At 35.8% G+C, this 19,475-nt stretch overlaps 1 pseudogene; it reads left to right on the forward strand.

The window, feature by feature from the left end:
- Window positions 1–18,980: 18,980 nt before the first annotated feature.
- The window catches only part of LOC133229272 (large ribosomal subunit protein bL9m-like), a 91,402-nt pseudogene continuing 90,907 nt past the window's right edge, over window positions 18,981–19,475 (forward strand).

The raw sequence follows: 19,475 nt of genomic DNA on the forward strand, positions 1-19,475 counted from the left end.
ACTATGAGGAAATGAAGATTAGATAGTAAGATACAGAAATCTGAAGTTGAGGACAAATATCTAGAAAGTTGTGATGTAATGCTCTAAGTTGAAATGAGATCAATTTGTAAATGAATGTAGACAGAAAAGAAAAAAAAGAGAACAGAACCAAGTCCTAAATCCAGGTAATTTCACTCAAACTACTGGAAAAACTCCTAACTCTATGATTTTAAGCTCCATCATATCTAATTTAATGTATCCAATTTTATCTCTCTACTATTATTATAATTACTTTCCTACAAGTATTATTTCACATCTCCCACTGTAAGAGGAATAAAAGAGTGCAAAAATTTTACCTTGGTGCACACAATGCTTAAGAGTTTAAGCCATACCAATTTTTTTTCTTATCTCTCTTTTTCCATATCATGCACCGTATCTCAGTAATATTACACTTCTAATCAACCAAAAGTCACCCCAAACTTTCCCATTCCTGTTTTTCACATGGTATTACATTTTGGAATGTTTTTGTTAATTGTTCATTCAATGAAATGTTTTTTTTCTTTTAATTCATAATTCAAAAATTTTAAATAGATTTCCCTGATCTCATGAAAATGAGATCAGGACAAAATTGTAAGTCTATATTGCCATTACCCTGAGTATTTCTTAAAGACAGATTCCATATCTCTTCTAAATTTGTATTCTGAGCACTTGAAACAATACACATAATATAGTAGATATTGACTGAATTAATAGAATAAAATGTTTCAATAAGGAAATATTATTTGAGTGTGTATTTGTATTCAGTATTTAAATTACACATAAAGTGGTTACAAGTATATCTGCTTGGGGGGTACATAATGGAAGAGAAAATAGGATAAATACTTATTACTACATATGTGTTCATTTTATGAAGTACTCATTCTAAACACAGAAAAGGCAATGGCACCCCACTCCAGTACTCTTGCCTGGAAAATCCCATGGATGGAGGAGCCTGGTAGGGCGCAGTCCAAGGGGTCGCTAAGAATTAGACACGACTGAGCAACTTCACTTTCCCTTTTCACTTTCATGCATTGGAGAAGGAAATGGCAACCCACTCCAGTGTTCTTGCCTGGAGAATCCCAGGGACAGAGGAGCCTGGTGGGCTGCCGTCTATGGGATCGCATAGAGTCAGACACAACTGAAGTGACTTGGCAGCAGCAGCAGCAGCATTCTAAACAAAAACATTTTATCATCCCTTTGTTTAGTGAGTCAGCCAAAAGCAACCTGGGAATGAGCTTCTTTTGGAAGAATTATTTGATAACAGATGTAACACATAAGGAAAGACTGATAGAGTGATGAACATTTTTAAAATATCAAGAATTAAAAGAACATAAACTCAAATGAGTAAACTGATTGAATACAGAAGACAAAATAACATCAGTCTATGTCAATGAAAATCTTTAATATAAAGCTATTTTCATCTAAGCCATTTCTAAATTGACAACCTGAAATTTATCATTTGAAAAATAATGACATAAACAATTGTTTTCAAATTGTTTCTTGATTAACCATGGTGGGATCATTTAAAGAAACCAAAACAATCAATTCATTTGACAAGATCTATGGGTACTATAAAGTATTTGATAATGCATTCTAATATTTTTTAAGTTGTAGAAGGATACAAGTAGTGTTACAGGGACCTGAGTTGCATTATTTTTTTAACCAATTTTATGTGCCATGTCCTACAAATGCATAAAATAATTTACCAAGAGAAAAGGGCAATGATATATTAGACTCAGTGACCACCCATGCTTTCCAGTAATATTTTATTATTTTCTCTTTTAAGAAAGATGATGGAGTTATTTCATTAAATTTACAGCATTGCATAAAATCAATGTTTTTTAAGTTTTAATAAGTAGCAGAATACTGGCTGACTATTTTTCAGAGTCTCAGGCAGATCTTATCTATTTCCTTCCCTCTCTCCCTCTTTCTCTTCTGCCCTCCCTGCCTCCTTTCCTTTCCTTCCTTCCTCCTTTCCCTCCATCTTGCCTTCCTTTAATAACTCATTTCATCAAATACATACTTAAACCTACAATCCTTAGTATTTTGTTGGGTAGGGATATAAATGAAATGAATGATACAGTTCTGTCTCAGTGAGATTATAATGTAGTTAAAAATAAGGCAGGAATATAAGAAACTGACTCAATGGACATCAATTTGAGCAAACTCTGGAAAATAGATGACAGCAAACTCTGGAAAATAGATGACAGAAGCCTGGCATGCTGCAGCCCACAAGAGTTGGACATGACTTCGTGACTGAACAACAACAAAATAAACAAAAACATTAAAGACAAAAGTCATATGATTAGGCAAATAACAAGGGATACAAGACAAAAATATTTAAAGTGCTATCAATTTCTATGAATGCAGAGATCTCTGTAGGATTAAATAGCCAGGAAAGTCTTTTTGGAAGATATACAGATTGCATAGGCTCCTGAATGATGGTAGGGTTTCTATAAAATATACTAGGCAAAGGAAAGTTGGAAGGTGCCTCAGGGGTAAAGAATCCACTTGCCAATGCAAGAGACACAGGTTCAATCCCTGGGTAGGAAAGACTGTCAGAGAAGGAAATGGAAATCCACTCCAGTGTTGTTGCCCAGGAAATCCCATGGACAGAGGAGCCTGGCAGGCTACAGTCCAGAGGTTCACAAAGAGTCAGACACAACTTAGTAACTAAACAGCAACAATGAATCTTAAGGTACCGTTAGATTAGGGATTAATCAAGAGGGATTTACTGAAATTTCTTCATTAAACCACAAGTAATTCAAGTGTGAAGGAAGAGAAGAGTCTCAGAAGGGATAAAAGTCAGATTACCCATGATAAGTAGGTTACATAAAATAAAAGCAAAATATATAAAGAATTTTGACATAAAGCTAGGGACAAAAGTGTCCAGTGAAAGCTTATTTATTCCTCCAAAGTGAGTGAACTCAAAGTTTGAAGGAAAGGGGGGACAGTAATTGTCTTTCATTTGAGAATAAAAGATGTTGAAGGAGAATGAAGTAAATAAGAGAGCAAGTTTTCTTCTGTTGCTTCTTCAAGAATGTAGAGAGTTGGGGACAACGTTCAAATTTGGGCTTTCCAAAAAAGAAAGTAAATATTAATTAAGTAAAGATCATTTCTTAGCATCAGTTCAGTTTAGTTCAGTCGCTCAGTCGTGTCCGACTCTTTGCGACCCCATGAATCGCAGCACGCCAGGCCTCCCTGTCCATCACCAACTCCTGGAGTTCACTCAGACTCACGTCCATCGAGTCAGTGATGCCATCCAGCCATCTCATCCTCTGTCGGCCCCTTCTCCCCTGCCCCCAATCCCTCCCAGCATCAGAGTCTTTTCCAATGAGTCAACTCTTCACATGAGGTGGCCAAAGTACTGGAGTTTCAGCTTTAGCATCATTCCTTCCAAAGAAATCCCAGGGCTGATCTCCTTCAGAATGGACTGGTTGGATCTCCTTGCAGTCCAGGGGACTCTCAAGAGTCTTCTCCAACACCACAGTTCAAAAGCATCAATTCTTCAGCGCTCAGCCTTCTTCACAGTCCAACTCTCACATCCATACATGACCACAGGAAAAACCATAGCCTGACTAGATGGACCTTTGTTGGCAAAGTAATGTCTCTGCTTTTGAATATGCTATCTAGGTTGGTCATAACTTTCCTTCCAAGGAATAAGCATCTTTTAATTTCATGGCTGCAGTCACCATCTGCAGTGATTTTGGAGCCCCAAAAAATCAAATCTGACACTGTTTCCACTGTTTCCCCATCTATTTCCCACGAAATGATGGGACCAAATGCCATGATCTTCGTTTTCTGAATGTTGAGCTTTAAGCCAACTTTTTCACTCTTCTCTTTCACTTTCATCAAGAGGCTTTTTAGTTCCTCTTCACTTTCTGCCATAAGGGTGGTGTCATCTACATATCTGAGGTTATTGATATTTCTCCCAGCAATCTAAGATGCCAAAATTTCTATTTTGTGACATTTTAAAGTTTTATTTAATTACATCTAAGTCTTTGAAGTCGGGCTTCCTAACTTAGCTTGTGATGTTTTGATTTCCACTGAATCTACTTACTATGTGTGTCTCACTGCCTAAAATATCGAGTACTTAAGTGAATCCAAGTTAATAGGCCCCTAAATATGCTCAATTGGAGTTTTAGTCTCTAGTGTGCTATTGCTTTGTTATTACTATTTGCAGTTCAATTAAAATCAATTATGTTCATCTCAAAATGAAAAGAAATTTTATGATACACTATCATATCAGAAAACGAACATACAGAATTTACCTCACAATGGTGATGAAGGCAGAAAAACAAAAACAGACTAGAGTCCCAAGTGTAGAAATGACGTTCTAGTTAGAAAACTAAAGAAGCAAAAGTGTGATCTTGTGTGTGATCATAAGATATAACCATACCTCTATAACTATTCTTACTTTTAGATATTAATTTTGGAAATTTCCAATAATGTTGACTTTTTCCATCTACTGACAATATATGCTTTGACTATACAAATCCCAAAGTATATCATCTCAGACTTTCAAAATGATTTGAAGGGGAAGAGCAATCCCTACTGTAGATAAGTTTGTGACAAAAAAAAAAAACAAAAAAACTCTCTACGTTATTTGGAAATTCATTCAGTTCAGTTCAGTCTCTCAGTCGTGTCTGACTCTTTGCAACCCCATGAACTTCAGCATGCCAGCCCTCCCTATCCATCACCAACTCCCGGAGCCTTCCCAAATTCATGTCCATTGAGTCGGTGATGCCATCCAACCATCTCATCCTCTGTCGTCCCCTTCTCCTCCCACCCTCAATCTTTCCCAGCATCAGGGTCTTTTCAAATGAGTCAGCTTTTCAAATGACTCAGGTGGCCAAAGTATTGGAGTTTCAGCTTCAGCTTCAGTCCTTCCAATGAACACTCAGGACTGATCTCCTTTAGGATGGACTTGATTGGATCTCCTTGCAGTCCAATGGACTCTCAAGAGTCTTCTCCAACACCACAGTTCAAAAGCATCAATTCTTCGGCACTCAGCCTTCTTCACAGTCCAACTCTCACATCCATACATGACCACTGGAAAATCCATGGCCTTGACTAGATGGACCTTTGTTGGCAAAGAAATGTCTCTACTTTTTAATATGCTATCTGGGTTGATCATAACTTTCCCTCCAAGGACCAAGTGTCTTTTAATTTCATGGCTGCAATCACCATCTGCAGTGACTTTGGAGCCCAGAAAAATAAAGTCAGCCACTATTTCCACTGTTTCCCCATTTTTTTGCCATGAAGTGATGGGACAGGATGCCATGATCTTAGTTTTCTGAATGTTGAGCTTTAAGCCCACTTTTTCACCCTCCTCTTTCACTTTCATCAAGGGGCTTTTAGTTTTTCTTCACTTTCTGCCATAAGGGTGGTGTCATCTGCATATCTGAGGTTATTGATATTTCTCCCAGCAATCTTGATTCTAGCATGTGCTTCCTTCATCACAGCGTTTCTCATGATGTACTCTGTGTATAAGTTAAATAAGCAGGGTGACAATATACAGCCTTGACGTACTACAGCCTTTTCCTATTTAGATACAGTCTGTTGTTCCATGTCCAGTTCTAACTGTTGCTTCCTGATGTATATACAGGTTTCTCAAGAGACAGGTCAATTAGTCAAACTATTAATAATTATCACTTGAAGTAATATAATGCAGGCATGTTTACTTTTCAGTTTGTGAAAATTAACACTAATTTTAGTATTCTAGTAAACTCAAAGGACACTTATTGCATGTTTCACTTCATTTGATAAATCCAGATGTGTCTTATATGTGTAATATAAAAGAAATTTCAACCCAAGTGGTTTTTTAATATTACTTTTAACACCTTACACAGTGTGGCTAGAGGCACGATGCATTTTTTTTTCTGGCCCTTAACTCTAATGAGATAAAGAAACATTTAACTGGTTTAAGATTTACTTTTGCCATAGATATTATTCAATACAGCATTTTAAGAAAAAATTTGCCAGGGATTTCAAGGAAGTTCTAACTTCATTATTATGTATGATAGTTTACTGTTTGATACACAAACTTGGCTAACTTTATCTACACCCTGTATTTTGCCAAAGTAATTAAATTATACCTGAGCTGCTGTCCATGTTCCTTAGGGAACTTTTCTGTGGATCCAAAATGTTTCTCGATATTATATATCACATATAAACAACTGTAATAGAAATTATAAGGATTTGGTGGCCACTATATGGCTCAGATGGTAAAGCGTCTGCCTACAATGTGGGAAATCTAGGTTCAATGCCTGGGTCGGGAAGATCTCCTGGAGAAAGAAATGGCAGCCCACTCCAGAATTCTTGCCTGGAAAATCCCATGGACAGACAAGCCTGGTATGCTATAGTCCATGGGGTCGCAAAGAGTCGGACACGACTGAGCAACTTCACTTCATTTCACTTAATAACAGAAGGTGCCGGATCGTATAATGAAGAAAACAGTCCTGTTCTTGACCCTGCCTAGTAACTTAGCTTGAGATACTTGTCACTTTGGCTCTCATATTATCATTTATAGAGCGAGGTGAATGGTGAACAAAACTCTAATCACAACTGACTCTAAAATCTAAGAGTATACATTATTGCATATAAATATTTACATAGATATTGTTGTATATGGCTTCCCTGGTGGCTCAGATGGCAAAGAATCTGCCTGCAATGCAGGAGACCTGGATTCAATGCCTAGGTCAGGAATATCCCCTGGAGAAGGAAATGGCATCCCACTCCAGTATTCTTGCCTGGAGAATCCCAAGGACAGAGGTGCCTCGGAAGCTACAGTGCGTGGGATCACAAAGAATTGGACATGACTGAGTGACTAAATACTTTCTGTTATATATACTATATTATTTATAATATATAACATATATTACATATACACACATATGAACAAATTTTTAAAAATGACCAAAACATTAGGAGCACAATCTAAAATGTTGGTCTCTCTTCTAAGATTTTAACTAAAATATCAAAAATTATAGTTGTTGTATAGAACTGACTCAATGCTCTGGGAGGCAGTATAATGTTGTGGGTAAAAAAGAATGTCTCTGGAATCAGATTTGTCTGTGTACCAACTAACACAATCAGGATATTGTCAATAACTTCATCGTAAGATTGCTGCATTGCTTAGATAAGTTAATATATGCAGAAGGCATTAAAGTCTCCCCAGCACACAACAAGCATCTATAAATACCAAATCATATTATTCATTTCCCTCAACATCAATGTTAAATAAAAGCTTCGAAAAGTCCTTACAAAGTTGTATATTTTAAAGAAATTTAATGTATTCTCACAACCATAGAGATTATAACTCTGTTAACCATAAATGTTATCTACCTTTTCATCTACAAAATTTTGTTTACTTATTTATAGCAACTGAAATAAAAATATATATATATAGTCTTGTTATCTGGAATGTGGCTTTCATGATTAATAAAATTGTCGTATAATATCATTTTTAATATATTTATCATTTTCTCATATTTTAAAAGTATTTGACAATGTAAAAAGCTGAGTAAAATATTTAAATGTATGCAGATTCACTTATCAAAAATCCAAATGATTCAACATATTTAACATATCTGTACTTTTATATATGCTTATTATATGTCAATAACAGTTTTCTTCAAAAGAGCTAATCTTTTCTTGGTAAAAATGCAATATAAACTCAACATTAATAGAAAAGGTAAAGTCAAATGGAAAGGAGGCATAGTAGTAGGAGGTAGAGAGATTATTTCTTTCAATATACCAAAAAAATTTGAGTTTTATACATGTTAATTCTCAAGTAAAGAAATGTCAGTGGCAGTGAAATTTGCATGCCATTACCTCAGCCTTCAAACAGTAAAATCTCTGGAGGGTTATACAGTTGAATGCTTTGTTGCAGGTCTACATTCTAGTTGGCAATCTCAGAGGACCACTTCCTTAAGTAGTTTCTCGTTTTCATGTAAAGAGTCATGTTAAAAATGCCCATGTGAAAAAATAGAATTAGATATAGGTATAACTTGTGGGAGAAATATGAATATATTTAGCCTAGTCTCTGAGTCATTAAAGTCATAACAGTTCAGTTCAGTCACTCAGTTGTGTCCGACTCTTTGCGACCCCATGGACTGCAGCACACCAGGCCTCCCTGTCCATCACCAGTTCCCGGAGCCTTCCCAAACTCATGTCCATTAAGTCGGTGATGCCATCCAACCATCTCACCCTCTGGCATCCCCATCTTCTCCTGCCTTCAATCTTTCCCAGCATCACGGTCTTTTCAAATGAGTCAGCTCTTCCCATCAGGTGGCCAAAGTATTGGAGTTTCAGCTTCAACATCAGTCCTACCAATGAACACCCAGGACTGATCTCCTTTAGGATGGACTGGTTGGATCTCCTTGCAGTCCAAGGGACTCTCAAGAGCCTTCTCCAACACCACAGTTCAAAAGCATCAATTCTTCAGCGCTCAGCTTTCTTTATAGTCCAACTCTCACATCCATACATGACTACTGGAAAAACCATAGCCTTGACTAGATGGACCTCTGTGGACAAAGTAATGTCTCTGCTTTTTAAAATGCTGTCTAGGTTGGTCATAACTTTCCTTCCAAGGAGAAAGCATCTCTTCATTTCATGCCTGCATATCACCATCTGCAGTGATTTTGGAACCCCCAAAATAAAGTCAGCCACTGTTTCCACTGATTCGCCATCTATTTCCCATGAAGTGATGGGACCAGATGCCATGATTTTCGTTTTCTGAATGTTGAGTTTTAAGCCAACTTTTTCACTCTCCTCTTTCACTTTCATCAAGAGGCTCTTTAGTTCTTCTTCACTTTCTGCCATAAGGGTGGTGTCATCTGCATATCTGAGGTTATTGATATTTCTCCCAGCAATCTTGATTCCAGCTTGTGCTTCTTCCAGTCCAGCGTTTCTCATGATGTACTCTGCATATAAGTTAAATAAGCAGGGTGACAATATACAGCCTTGACGTACACCTTTTCTTATTTGGAACCAGTCTGTTGTTCCATGTCCAGTTCTAACTGTTGCTTTCTGACCTGTACACAGGATTCTCAAGAGGCAGGTCAGGTGGTCTGATATACCCATCTTTTTCAGAATTTTCCACAGTCTATTGTCATCCAAACAGTCAAAGGTTTTGGCATAGTCAATAAACCAGAAATAGATGTTTTTTCTGGAATTCTCTTGCTTTTTCAATAATCCAGTGGATATTGGCAATTTGATCTCTGGTTCCTCTGCCTTTTCTAAAACCAACTTGATGGGAGTAGACCTGGTATTTACAAGGATGTATCTGGCCTGAGGACAGTGTTATCTTAAAATGTAAATTATGGGAGTAGGTCTGATGAGGTCTTTACAACCTCCAGATATTCTTTGGATTATATAACTTCATTGTTAACACTAGCAAGCGGGTACTCTTTCTGCCCCCTTCTGATGCCTATGTCAGAAGCTTTCTCTATCTCCTTTATACTTTAATAAAACTTTATTACACAAAAGCTCTGAAAAAGAATAATAAATAAAACCAACTTGAACATCTATCTGGAAGTTCATGGTTCACATATTGCTTAAGCTTGGCTTGGAGAATTTGAGCATTACTTCACTAGCATGTGCTATGCTATGCTAAGTCACTTCAGTCGTGTCCGACTCTGTGTGACCCCATAGACGGTAGCCTACCAGGCTCCCCCATCCCTGGGATTCTCCAGGCAAGAACACTGGAGTGGGTTGCCATTTCCTTCTCCAATGCATGAAAGTGAAAAGTGAAAGTGAAGTCACCTAGTCGTGTCCGACTCTTATCGACCCCATGGACTGCAGCCTACCAGGCTCCTCCGTCCATGGGATTTTCCAGGCAAGAGTACTGGAGTGGGGTGCCATTGCCTTCTCCGTACTAGCATGTGAGATGAGTGCAATTGTGCAGTAGTTTGAGCATTCTTTGGCATTGCCTTTCTTTAGGATTGGAATGAAAACTGAACTTTTTCAGTCGTGTCGTCACTGATGCATTTTCCAAATTTGCTGGCATATGAATGCAGTACTTTCACAGCATCATCTTTTAGGATTTTAAATAGCTCAACTGGAATTCCATCACCTCCGCTAGCTTTGTTCATCCTGATGCTTTCTAAGGCCCACTTAACTTCACATTCCAGGATGTCTGGCTCTAGGTGAATGATCACACCATCATGATTATCTGGGTCATAAAGATGTTTTTTGTACAATTCTTCTGTGTATTCTTGCCACCTCTTCTTAATATGACTCAAAAAAACTTATGTCATGAAAAAGTTAAATGTGTGTATTTTTAAGGGTACAGATTGACTTATTTATCCAATTGTGTTGAAGGAAATTTTCTTATTAATTGAAGATATTATATACACACACACACACACATATAAGTACACATATACATATTTAAATTTCAAAGACATATAGAAGACTATATTAACAAACAAAATATAACATCTATGATATTTAATGACTGTATTCTATTTAGAAATATTATACTATAACATAAACATGCAAGCTATATAATGTAGTAATTAATATATATATATATACATGAAGGAAATCATGATGCATATCTAAGTTACAAGGTTTAACAAAACTTGTTAAAATTTATGAGATTAATATGCCATTGTGATTTTAACATCATTCTGTCAAATGATTGTCATGTAGTCAGTTCATGAGTATGACTAGAGAAATAAAAATTTCCTTATTCATGAATTATGTATTATATCATTGATTCTACACCACAGGTGCTTCACATATTAACTCTTCAATAGCATAAAAACTGAAAATGGTTTTGATAAAGATATAGATTCAAATGATATTATACAAAAGTAGTGACATATTTATTTGTTTTAGTTTTCTATAATATTCATCAGGCCAAATCAGATCATTCTAATTTTTCCCTAAGCAATAGATCTGTGTAATTTTACATTTTCTTAACCAGTGCAACAAACATTGTAGTAGTTAAGTGTACAGTTTCGTAGGGAAGCTAAACACAGCTTTACACTGTGTGATACATACATATGGCACCAGTCATTTAATATCATGATAGTTATGAAACCAACACTGAAGTGGCTATGCCTGTTAGGAAAAGTGCAGACTTAAATGGCAAACTTATTGTAGAAAAGATGACTTTGTAGAGGATATAGGAACATAATTTTCTGGGAAATTATTTTTCTAGTATGAGATCAAGAAAGTACATAGGGTTAGAATTAGATAAAGTTAACTATTTATCCCCAAGGACCACAAACTAATATTTTGACCTTGGTCAAGTAAACCTTTTTCTTAACATCAGTTTTGCACCAACTGCTCATACGCCTTGATATTTAGAAGCTCAGTTTTTTAATCATAAAATAGGAATAAAATGCATAAATTTTAATATTGTAGATCTTATATAATAATAATAAAATGCTTGGCTAACTATAGTGTATTTATCAAAAACCCTGACTGTTATTACTGTCTTTGAGGTTCTCCAAAGTATATATGATAGATAGTATATGCAAAGAGTATTTATTAATAAATCTTTTGAGAATGATCACACCTCAGAGAGTGGCACAAGGCAAAATAATACAGTCCCAACTTCACATGTGCATCTTGTCAATAGTCTGTTGGGAAAAACAGAAAACAAAAAATGAAAAGGAACAAATCATTTATACTCAGAACAAATTATAAATACGATGCACCTAACAAATAAGGTACCCTAATAGACATAATTTGGGCAAAGTGGGCACTGGGCAATATTTTTAGATCGGATCATCAATTCTTTTCTAAGGTGTTAGTTTTCAAATGGATATAAACAAATAGAAACAGTTATGCAAAAAAAGCATGATGATATGTTGGCAAGGATGTGGAGAAATTAGGACTCTTGTGCACTGTTGGAAGAAATGTAAAATAGTATAGCTATTACGGAAAATACTGACAGTTCCTCAAAAAATTAAAAATAGAATTTCTACATGATCAAGCAATTCCACTTCTGAGTATCCAAAAGATATTCAAAAGAATTGAAAGTAAGGTCTGGAAGAGTTATTTGCATACCCATAGTCATGGCAGCATTTCTTCAAAGAGTCAAAAACTAAGATAAGTGCCTGTGGACAACAGATAAATAAGTTATGATATGTATATACAATGGAATATTATTTGATCTTAAAAAGGAAGAAAATTCTGGCACAGAATACAGCATGGGTGAATCTTAAGGATATTAGGATGTTATCCTAAATGTAATAAGCCAGCCACCAAAAAAGACAAATACTCTATGATTCCACTTACATAATGCATCTAGTATAGTTAAATTTATAGAAACAGAGAGTAAGAATGGTGGTTGCCAGTGGCTGGGAGCCAGGGGGAAATGAGGACTTGCTCCTTAACTTGTACAGAGTTTCAGTTCTGCAAGTTGAAAAAGTGCCTTTGGGATCTTTTGAACAACATTGTGAATATACTTAACACCACGGAACTATACACCTCAAAATGATTCAGATGCTAAATTTTACCATAGTTTAAAAAAAAATTTTACCATAGTTTAAAAAAAAAAAATCATGATGATAGTGTTTAAAACAAAGGGAATGTATTCTTTTTAATGACTGAGTAATACTCCATTGTGTGTATGTACCACAGCTTTCTTATCCGTTCATCTGCTGATGGGCATCTAGGTTGCTTCCATGTCCTGGCTATTATAAACAATGCTGTGATGAACATTGGGGTACACGTGTCTCTTTCAATTCTGGTTTCCTCAGTGTGTATGCCCAGCAGTGGGATTGCTGGGTCATAAGGCAGTTCTATTTCCAGTTTTTTAAGGAATCGCCACACTGTTCTCCACAGTGGCTGTACTAGTTTGCATTCCCACCAACAGTGTAAGAGAGTTCCCTTTTCTCCACACCCTCTCCAGCATTTATTGCTTGTAGACTTTTGGATCACAGCCATTCTGGATGCAGGATACAGGAAGCTTGGGGCTGGGGCACTGGGATGACCCAGAGGGATGGTACGGGGAGGGAGGTGGGAGAGGGCTTCAGGATGGGGAACACGTGTACACCCATGGCGGATGCATGCTGATGTATGGCAAAACCAATACAATATTGTAAAGTAAAAATAATAATATTAAAAAAAAAACAACAAAAAAACACAAATTACCGAAGCTAGTTAATAAATTAATGATATTATATTTTTCTTAGGAATCATAGCTCATTTCTTCAGTATTGTTTTCAAATATTCTGTTACATTGGTAATAATAAAAAGAAATTTTCTTAAAAAAATAAAATAAAATAAAGGGAATGGCTTTAGTGAACATCCAGAAGAGTAGGGTGGGAAGAAAACAAAATAGCTTAGTATTTTCTAAAAACTGAAAGGCTAAAGTTTAAGAAGTATCAGTTGTTAAAGATTATCCCAGGCCTTGTGGGCCTTTATTAAGAATTTTAACATCAATCAATATAAAGCAAGAATGTATTGAAATATTCCAAATCAACCAACAACTTGGGAAGATACCATTTGTGTCTTACTGAGACTCTGACCACCAAACAAACCAGTGAAAGATCTAAGGGGCGGTCTCTCCGTTGAGTAACCCAATATTAAATTGCAAGGGTAGTACTGCAGAAAACATGTTACGAGTTCATGAAAAGGAAAGATAATCATCATTGGCTGTATCCAGAGCCTTACTGGGCCCTTTGATAAAACTAGGAAATAAAAACAATTGCATTTCCCCTCCTGATTCCTCACACTATACACAGAGCAGGCTCTATTAGCAGACCTGGGGAGTAAAGATACTCAGAAAAAGAAATAGAATTTGAAAGGATGAAAGGAAAGGGAGGCTTAGGGAAGGGTTAGGATAAAAAGAGGAAAGGAGAGAGAGAGTGATAAAATGTAGCAAGACAAGAGGCAGAGTCTAAGGGGAAATTTGGTCAGGATGTTAAATAGACTCTTTAGGAAAAGTGTGTTTAATTTTCATTTTTACATTGCTTGCATTGCTGCCTAGTAAATGTTCTCCAGCTTCTTAAAACCTTGTATAATTTGTCACATGTACAAGTATCTTGTGTAAGTATTTCAGAGAATAAAAATCAAGGATCAGGCTGGGTTTCTGGTCTGACTCAGTGAGGGAACTAAGAAAATTTAACAACCAGATGAGTAACCGGATGAGTAAGAAATGTCTGAGAAAGGGAGTTTAACAGAAACTGAAACTTCAAACTGCAGAGAATGAAACCCCTTAGGAAGTGACAACACATTTTAGGGAAGGCTCCGGATGACCCACATGATCTAAGTGAGGGTATCTGCTGCTGCTGCTGCTGCTGCTAAGTCGCCTCAGTCGTGTCTGACTCTGTGCGATCCCACAGACAGCAGCCCACCAGGCTCTGCCATCCCTGGGACTCTCCAGGCAAAAACACTGGAGTGGGTTGCCATTTCCTTCTCCAATGCATGAAAGTGAAAAGTGAAAGTGAAGTTGCTCAGTCATGTCCGACCTTCGCGACCCCATGGACTGCAGCCCACCAGGCCCCTCCGTCCAAGGGATTCTCCAGGCAAGAGTACTGGAGTGGGGTGCCATTGCCTTCTGAGCTAGTCTAAATCCTAGAGAGAGAGCAGGGTGACTTCTGAATTTAAAATAAATGAATAAAAAGCAGGTCTTGAGTATTTCTGACATTCTATTCTTTCATTCTCTTATGGAACTCATGAGAGCAGAGTGTATATAGGTCACCAATGTTTACACAAGAAATGTGCTCAATAAACATCTACCCAATAAGAATGAATACTAATACCACTTTTATTACCAAATAATGCCTTATTTTATTACCAAATAATGCCACTTTCTTCATAGGCTTCTAAATTGGAAGACATTTCTTGACAAAATTTGCACCCACCTACGATTTTCCCCACTTCAAATTAGCACTCTGGGGAAGGAGAAGCCTCTCAGTATTTTCATAATGAGATTATACAACTTCAACCACCCTGCACCTCAAAAGTTGTTAGTGTCTTATCCTTCTAATTCATCCTGATTCCTCCTCTCCTTCATCCAGAGTTTTGTTTCATAAATACCGTGTTCTCCTAAACCATCTTTGAATTTCTCCTTGTTATTGTTCTTTCCTCCTGCTTCTGTGAGAATAAGTGTGATTTCTTAGTGTGATTCATCAATAAATGTGATTTCATCAACTAACTAAATAAAATCTCTGGAATTTGTTAATCTTTTCAGTTATATCCTTATGATGGATGTTTATTATCTATCAAACACCTTGACAAAAATTACTATTTTAAAATTAGCCTCTAAATATTTTGTAAAAAGTGCTTCTGTTTTATATATTTCCTTCTCCAGAGGATCTTCCTGACCCTGGAATTGAACCTGGGTTTCCTGGACGGCAGGCAAATCAGGGAAGTCCACTAACTATTAGAGGAAAACTCAATATATAGTCTTTGGACAAAGGATTTCTATTAATCTAAAAAATTCAACAATATTCCAGATGTTTTCATAAGACATAATTTATGTACTTTGACAATTTGACTGGATACATCTACTTAGTGGAGTTTCTGTAAGAATCTGTTTTATGACTTTGTAACTCTGCTGGTCCTTATTCTAGTCCAATTTGCAAATCTTTAACAAAAGACATTATTTCTTAACATTTACAACATCTGTGTAAGCTTAGACGAGTTTTGCACTTATATTTTCTCATCTAAAGCACAGAAATTATATATGCTCTACAATGTTTTTAATGAAATTATATATGCAAATCATCATGCACAGAACTGATACATGTTTATGACTTTACTGATTCTTTTTCTCAGTTAATTTAAGTCTCTGAGTACCGCCTTTTCCTTTACACCAACACTTAAGAAACAAAACAAAACAAAACATGGTTTAGATTTAAAGTTAGGTAGAAGCCTGAAACCTACAAATAGATAATAATTTTCAGAACATGAAAATCTGGAAGAATACAAGAGTATTTTCTATATCTAGTTTATATTTTTCTATATTTAGTTTCTAAACAGCAATATTATTTAGATGGAAGGGAACAGATGCACTTAAGCAGTTTAAGACATTGTGTAAGAGAGTTTTATTTTATGGATGTCAATGATTTATAGTTTGAAGGCAAAAGGACGCTGAGACAGACATCACCGTGCGCTGGAGCCTCATCTAAATTAGGCATCTCAGGGTATCTCAGCTACAATACTTTGTCACTCTCCCCCCTAGTGGCTGCCATGATAATTACATGATTGGTATAGCCAGGACTACAGTTTAGATTACAGATGAGAGGGTGTAGTTTTTTCTCAGGGCTGAGAGCCTTGTTTTAGAAACAGCATACCTGCATTTAAACTAAAACAAATGCTAAAATCAATGCAGATCACTAGAGGAGAAAGTAGGAATTAATTTAAATTAACTGTCTTACATATTTCACAGAAGAAATGAGAAGCTGAAGAACAAGAAATTGTTACTTGTAACTTTATTACCCAAGTTCTATTGTTTTATGCAGTATTTTTTAAAGTGTCTTTCTAAACTACTTAACCTCAAGTGAGACTGGATCAAAAATAATATATGGCTAATATGCACATTAGGTAAAAAAAGTGATGTGATTCTTTCATTTATGAATTAAAAATTTAAGTCTGAAAAGTCAGTTATTTGTTTTCATTAAGTTATATTCTGCTCCACATAAAAAATATATTTGCTGAAAATTTTATATATATATATATGTGTGTGTGTGTGTACATATATATATATATATATATAAACTATTGGGAAGTTTTTCATTATATATTTCAAAATTATGTGCTATATTAACCCTAAGGATATTGGAAATACTAATCATACACAAAAATGGGCGAAACATGTCTGTTCTACATTTAAATGATTCTAGGATACATGCAGTTAACCTACAGTGAACACATAAAATGTGTCAACTGAAGCATGAAGTTTAAAAAAATTTGTAGTGACTAAAATGATTCTGTATTCAAATACATTTTAAAGTGTGGATTTCTTGAAGTACAAGTATAGATTCATAAAATATTAATTTTCTATAAAAGTAATTCTGTTTGCTAATTCTAACCAATACATTTTCTTTTTTTTTTTAATTTATATTAATTGGACGCTAATTACTTTACAGTATTGTGGTGGTTTTTGCCATACATTGACATGAATCAGCCATGGGTGTACATGTTCCCCATCCTGAACCCCTCTCCCACCTCCCTCCTCACCCCATCCCTCTGGGTCATCCCAGTGCATCAGCCCTGAGCGCCCTGTCTCATGCATGGAACCTGGACTGGCAATCTATTGCACATATGATAATATACATGTTTCAGTGCTATTCTCTCAAATCATCCCACCCTCACCTTCTCCCACAGAGTCCAAAAGTCTGTTCTATACATCTGTGTCTCTTTTGCTGTCTCGCATGTAAGGTCATTGTTACCATCTTTCTAAATTCCATATATATGCGTTAATATACTATATTGGTATTTTTCTGTCTGACTTACTTCACTCTGTATAATAAACTCCAGTTTCATCCACCTCATTAGAACTGATTCAAATGCATTATTTTTAATAGCTGAGTAATACTCCATTGTGTATATGTACCATGACTTTCTTATCCATTCATCTGCTGATGGACATCTAGGTTGCTTCCATGTCCTAGCTATTATAGACAGTGCTGCGATGAACATTGGGGTACACGTGTCTCTTTCAATTCTGGTTTCCTTGGTGTGTATGCCCAGCAGTGGGATTGCTGGGTCATATGGCAGTTCTGTTTCCAGTTTTTTAAGGAATCTCCACACTGTTCTCCATAGTGGCTGTACTAGTTTGCATTCCCACCAACAGCATAGGGGGTTTCCTTTTCTCCGCATCCTTTCCAGCACTGATTGTAGACTTTTTGATAGCAGCCATTCTGACTGGCATGAAGTGGTACCTCATTGTGGTTTTGATTTGCATTTCTCTGATAATGAGTGATTTAACCAATATTTTTTCTTTGCAAAATAAGAAAATTCAGAAAAATATTATAGTGGTTATTCTCAATACTTAGAGAATAACATTTAGTACACACTTCACAAATATATACTCCTTGTATACACATACATATATATGCAAATTAATATGATTTTTAAAATTTTTGAAACTTTTGCAGACACTGGCTTTTCACTTAATATATAATGAGAATTTTCTGTTTAGAGTGATGGCATACGATCAAATAATGTATGGGTATTATACCTTAACCAATCTTTTTCTGATAAGACAAAGTTATGCCATAAATTGTTTTATTAAACATTTATACATTGTATAAGAAACATCATCCATTAAAAATAATAAATTGGATTTCAGCAAAGTTAAAATCTCTTTCTGGAAAAGACACAGCTAATGAAAGGGACAAGGTAAATATTGTGAGAAAATATTTGCAAGTCACATATCTAAGTATAATATACAAAGCACTCTTAAAAACAGTAATAAGAAAATAACTCAACAAAACAATAGGTAAAGATATTAACAGACACATCACCAATATGTGATCAGGATGTTAAATGAGACCATGAAAATATATTCAACATCATTAGCCATCAGGCAAACAAAAATTCAAACCACAATGTGCTCCACTACTCACCTATTAGACTTTCTGAATAAAATATCATACTGACAATTCCAGGTGTTCTGGTTGGCTCTCTTATATACTGCTGGTTGGACTTCAAAGTGGTACAGTTATTTTGGAAAACTGTTTGGCAATTTATTCAAAATTAAACCTGCACTTAATTTTAAGATCTGGAAATCTCAGTCCAAGGTATTTACTCTACAGATGTGAAAACTTATGTCCACACAAAAAACACATAAAATTGTTTAGGGCAGTTTATTTTTTTATAACAATTAGGTAATTGTCCAAAACTGCAAACAATGCAAATGGCCTCTAGTAAGGGAATAGATGAACAAACTGCTGTACGTCTGAATGATTTAATAATATTGAGAGGTAAAAAAGAGAAAGAACAAACTTTTGTTATGCACAATAACTTGGATAAATTCCATAGGCGTTATGCGGAGCGAGAGAAGCATGTCTCAACCGATCGCTTACTGGATGCTTCAGTTATATGACATTCGAAAAGGCAAAATTTTGGTGATGGAGAACACTGTAGTTGCCAGAGGTTTGGGGTGAAGGGAGGAAATGAATATAAAGGATACCATAAGGCAGTTTCTTGAGGTAATACAATCATTTTGTATCCTGATTACAGGTGTTATGCATGTGTTAACATTTACAAAACTTCACTCCGTAAAGAAAGAAGTCAATTCCCTCCTTTGAATGTTAAAACATTCAAGTCACAACATATTTACTACTGCTTTAAAAACAGTGTTGCATCATGGTAAAAATATATGTGCATCTTTTATTAGTACCTGTTTTTGCCTTTTTATTTTTTAAAACTTTTTATTTTGTGTTAGGGTTTATCCAATTAACAATTTTGTGATAGTTTCAGGTGGACAACAAATAGACTCAGCCATACATATACAGGTATCCATTCTTCTCCAAACTGCC

The sequence above is a fragment of the Bos javanicus genome, chromosome 17 (genome assembly GCF_032452875.1).
Source record: "Bos javanicus breed banteng chromosome 17, ARS-OSU_banteng_1.0, whole genome shotgun sequence".
Lineage (NCBI taxonomy): Eukaryota > Metazoa > Chordata > Mammalia > Artiodactyla > Bovidae > Bos > Bos javanicus.